The sequence below is a fragment of the Elaeis guineensis genome, chromosome 2 (genome assembly GCF_000442705.2).
Source record: "Elaeis guineensis isolate ETL-2024a chromosome 2, EG11, whole genome shotgun sequence".
NCBI lineage: Eukaryota > Viridiplantae > Streptophyta > Magnoliopsida > Arecales > Arecaceae > Elaeis > Elaeis guineensis.
In genome coordinates, this window is record NC_025994.2 from 81,715,210 (window position 1) to 81,721,209 (window position 6,000).

Genomic DNA, 6,000 nt, shown 5'->3' on the forward strand with positions numbered 1-6,000 from the left:
CTATCACCATCTGAAATAGGTATAGAAAGAATTCTATCTATCACATGTCCAAAAAAAAAAAGTTGCTTAATTAGATATGCATTCCATAATTGCTCACTGTCTATCATAAGATCTTTCACTTAATGCATTGACATCCACAGGGTTAGGCCATCATGCAATAGGAATGGAAGAAATCCATGGATCTTGAACAACATCAATAGAGGCCCCCATTACCAATAGACCCACTTAACGTTAGAAAATAACAATAGAGCCGAAGAACATATCTTCCGCCAAAAAGGAGAACCATTCTGAGTCGACAGTGGATAAGATAATAAAGACCAAGTCTCATATACTTTGCTTTCATAAAAGAAACCCATAAACTATCACCAAATAAAATAAATCTTGCAATATGTTTAGCCAGTAATGCCTCAGTTCTAATAATCAAAGAAGAAATTCCCAACGCTCCTAAAAGAATTGGCTAACAAATACAATCCCAAGAAAGAAGATGAATCCACCTAGAAGAATCTGTGGAACCCCATAAAAAATTCCTAGTCAGACCTTGAAACTTCATTAAAACACCTTTAGGAATAATATAGTTAGACATCAAATGTATAGAAAGTACTGAAAGAATAAATTTAATTAAAACTACTCTTCTCATCATAGATAAAGCCCTCCATTTTTAGCTCTCTTAATCTCCTTAAAACTTTCTACATCAACCTATCAAATGATAAGGTGATCGGCTTCCACTGCCTTGCCAGCTGGGATTATGTATGTAGTTAAGCAAGGGGAACCAAATATCAAGAATCTTGACCAAATGAACATTGCTTTGCTATCTACGTGGTTATGGAAATTCATGAATAAATTATCTAACCCTCGGTTGTGTCAAGTTAAGTGGGCCTATTATTTGAGAAGGAGACTTGTTATGCATGTTACAGAAAATTATTCTAGATTCTCATAGGTTCGAAAGGATGTGAACAAACACTTAAACATGCTTTGGAACTATGTCATGTTCAAGCTTGCAGTTGGTGCAAAGATCAGGTTTTGAGAGGATAGTTAGGCTGGGTCTATCCCTTTTTCTGATTTATTCTAGGACCTCTATGCATGGGTGATCTTTACAATCATACTGTTAAATTGCAATGGTCAGCTAAATCTATCTCTTGGAAAATACAACTTAGAAGGCCTCTAACTTTAGAGCAAATAGATCAGCTTGATGTCATGAATGCTATTCTTAGTAATATAATATCATTCAAACTTGGAGATACTCCAACTTGAAAGCTTTCACAATCAGATGCATCTACTATTAAGTCCCTTTATAATTTTTTAAATAATCACTACAATAAAAAAATGACTATTAGCGGTATTTTTAAGTGCCACTATAGACAAGAAAGAATATCGCAAATATCTTTACCGATATTTTTATGAAATTTTTTTATGCACCATCTTAAGATAACCAATAATTAATTATCAGTATTTTCAAAAAATATCGATAATTTTTTTTTGTTTTAGAGGCATATTAAGTGCCTTTAAAGTTTTAATTGAGCATTCTCTGAGATTTGTAAATATTAAAGTAGATCAATATATGTATCTTAAGGTCAGTGAGAGTAAATTTTTTTTTTTTTATCTTATATATGAATGCTATTTTGTTTGCTTATAGTGACTATATTGTTGTATAAGATCAAACTATGCTATCTAAGATCTTGATACGAAGGATCTTAAAGAAATTTAATTTATTTGCACTTTGTATTAAGATTCACAGAAATAGTCTGTGATATATTGGGTTATCTCAAAGAGCTCACATTGATTAAATATTGAATGGATTTGGTATATATAATTACAAACCTAAAGATGTACATATGGTCAAGAAAGATAAATTCAGGAGAAACTGGTGTTCTAAAAATAATATAGGAAAGAATTCATAAGGAATATATTTTATTTAACTACTATGTATAGTTTGATGTATGCAAAGATTTGCACCAGATCAGATATAGTGTATATCATGGGTGTACTTTACAAATATATATAACAAATTCAAATATAGAGCATTTGGAGTATAGCTAAAAGATTATGAGATATTTATAGAAAATCATAATAAAATGTATGCTAACTTTTGAAAGTCTGATCATCTTAAGATGATTAGATATTGTGATTCCAAATTTTGCTGGTTGCATGGATGATATAAAATCTGATCTTATTATATTTTGATATTGGTAAAAGGAGCTATTTCTTAAAAAGATTCAAAACAGTTTCTTGTGGCATCCGTGTTATGCTAGCAGAGTTTGCAGCATATGAAGAGCTACAACTCATACTGTTTGGTTGAAGGACTTCATCTTAGAATTTATGATTACTGATTCTATCTAGAAATCACTTTGAATTTATTGTGATAATAGTGCAACTATGTTCTTTTCAAAGAACAATAAAAATTTTCAATGCCTCTGTCTATATAAAGATTAAATATTTGGTGGTCAGAAATTTGATTAAAAGGAAGATATTGTAATTGAATACATAGTGATTGATACAATGCTAACAAATTCATTGACCAAAGAATTTAGATCCACTTTATTTATTAAACATGTGAAAAACATAGATTTATGGAAATTTTTTGATGTGCTTGGTTAGTAGGAGCATTATTTTGCAACATCTTTTTCACTATTTTCATATATTGAAATATTATATTTACATTTATGCACATATAATTGATTGTAATACTGTTTAAATAAAAATCTTAAGTATAAAAATATTGCTTAAGCATAAATTTATTGTTTGAATAAAAGTCTTAAACATAAAAATGTAGCTTAAGCATAAAGATATTGCTTATGTGATTATTGATATCATTGATATCATAATTCATCTTGAGACATAAAAGACTCATCTTAAGATATAGGATGAAATTATGACATAAGCTTAAAATTATTGTAGCTAGCTTTCATTAGAAAGCATAAAAAAATTTCATTTGAAACCATAAAGTAGACTAATGATAAGCTTTTATATTTTGATCATATAGATACAAAGTTCACACTACATGCACTAAATTATTGGAATTTATATATATAAGATTACTAACATTTGTAACCATAGATGAGTCTAATATCAATAGATGGTATAAAAAATGCTGTGATTCAATATTGATCGTTTTAGCGGACCGGATTTCTTGACTAAAGATGTTATTCATTCAGGATATTTACATATGTGGCTACATGAGGTGCACTTAGTCCGAAAATCACTTGCAAACTACATATATGATAAATATATTTTCTTGAATAAAAAAGGCGCCTTAATCAATATCGCCCAATGGAAGAATATTAAAAATTCTCATAAGATGGGCTTTCATTAATTATAGACTAATTTCTTATTCTGATTTGTTATGAAAATATAAGCTAAGTTGTCATCTGAATGAATCGTTCAGAAACTCATGATTATTTATGATCATATTATTATTTTAGACCCTATTATCTTAATCATGTGATATAGCAGATAATGGTATAGGCGTAACTCAATTAATGGGTCCTGTGATGGGTGGATCTATTAGTATTACTCACTGGACTAGGTCCTACTCTACTTCTATATATATCTGTCTTTAGAAAAATCCTAAGGCATCAAGATCTCTACGTTCTTAGGATGGACCTATTCTATTGGGGAGACGGGTATAAAATGGAGAAAGAAAGGAAGATCTACCTTGTCTTAATTTCTTCTTCTATGGGACGTTCTAACATGGATCACCAATGGCTGTTCAGAATCTCAAGATATGATTGATTAACTACTATTATTATTATTATTATTATTATTATTATTATTATTATTTTAGGATCTATTGTTGAATAATTTTTGTGTTCTAATCTTTCACACGAGATCCATCAAATTTTTCCAACATAACATTCTAGACTTCCAAGCTTCTTACTAATATATCCATAGAATTATGCTCTCATTTGTCTCTATTCATCACTCTGAGCTATCTAGGGCCCGGAATGCACCACCAATAAAAATACCACATCTTAATCACACGAATTTTTTTGACGAAGGATCATAGAGCATTTATTGCCCACTTTATTCCTCAGGGAGCATGGCATGAAACCGAGTGATTTTTTTGAGAGACAATTCTGAATCATTAAAATATTTTTTATATATTAGCCACACCTGCACCACGTGCCCCCATTATTAAAGAAAATCCACGGCATCGATCACCGAAGAGTAGTTGCAGCTATATTTTGTGTGCATGGCAAATCTCTGATACTGCAGGCTGCCGGGCTTAATTTCGACCAGAATACCATAAAAAACGCACATAGATACAACCTTTCTTTTCTTTTTTTTTTTTAATTTTCAGAAGAACAAGAAGAGTCATACAATCCTAATATGAACATATCCAATAACATTGAGAAATAAAAGATCTCGAAAAGGGGAAGGAATACTATTATGGTTCACCTAAAAGGTTCCACCCATTTGCTCTGTCCCACGGGAGGTGATTCAGTTCGCAGCATTAATTGCCTTTCAAAACATGAGTGAGTGGTCCAAGACAAGATGCAGCTTCCCACCCTATTCCAAATATCCTACAATCATCTTTATTCATCATTTTATTGTTAAGATTTGACACCTCAAGATTTGATCACATTGAGCCCACAACGAGATCCGCGATAAAAAATAAAGTCCAACTAGATCAAGATTACCCCAAACAAAGTCCGAAAAATCAAAATACGATCGATCAAAGATGGCACAAAATCTAGAGCGATAGAGGACTACCGACGGTAGGCCGGCGAAGCGGCGGCGGCGTAGCCGCACGCAACGGTGCACAGCCCAAGCACAGCAGTGCGCGGGCATAGCCCAGGCCCAGGCGTGCGAGCGCGCGAGCGCGGCCCAGGCCCACATGAGCCTGCACCTGGGAGCTCTAGCCCGATCCACCATGGACTAGGCAGTGCACAGGGAGGTCTGTGGACTAAGGAGGCATTTTCACTCGATTTCTCATGGTCCATCATGAATCGCACGGCATTTCACGCATGTTTCTCGCGATCTATGGGACTGTTTCATAGATCGATCGTGATCGGACGGCTCTAGGAGCTGCCGGTCATGATCCGATGGTTCAAGGGAGTTTTTTAAGCCTCATTAGGAGTCCTAATCCTATTCTTAGATAGTTTTAAGCCTTTAAAAGGCTGATCTCAGGATAGAGCGGACGTGGTGGCGTGGTTTGTGTCGCGCAGCTGTGGAAAACCCAAACCCATGAAGAGAGAGATGCGAGGATGCTGAGAGGAGGAGCAGGAGACTTCTAGACAGCAGTCGCTTCAGAGGTTCAGAGGGGTCTTTCTAGAAAAAGAGCTTTTTGAGGGAGAACTTCCTATGAGAGAGAAATTGGGTGCACGAGAGTTGAGAGTGAGATCTTCTCTTGTAATATTTTTTTTTAATAGTGAAGTTTGTATGCACCGTGGACGTGAGCCTTTTTTTGGCTGATCCACGTATTTGATTGTTTTCTGTTTTATTTCTTCTTCCTTCCTGCTGCAACGCACGGTATCAAAAAGGTCCTGGAAGGTGGTGTCCTGGCCAGACATCCACGAACAAGTGGTATCAAAGTGAAGCGGTACAAGGACGTAGATTGCAGCGGTGGTAAGCAAAACTGAAGATAGAGAAGACAGGATCAATCAAGATAAAGATCAACAAGTTTGATAGAAAGAGCAATTTCTCCATGTGGCAGGCAAGGGTGAATGACGTGCTCATCCAGTAAGAGTTGATTGATACTCTCTTGTGCGAGGACAAGCCGACCACCATAGAGGTGTAAGATTAGAGACGGCTATAGATGCAGGCGGTGAGTACCATCCGCATATACCTAGCGAATGAGGTTATGATCCATGTACTTGGTGAGACTTCCCCGACGGTGCTGTGGTCGAAGCTCGAAGAGTTGGTATGGTGAAATCTCTCAGCAACACTCTTTTCCTCTGGAGACAGTTCTACCAGCTACGCATGACTGAGGAACAAAGCGTGCAGGAGCATCTCAGCCACTTTCAGAAGATCCTCACCGACCTCCTCAACGTTGGTGAGAAT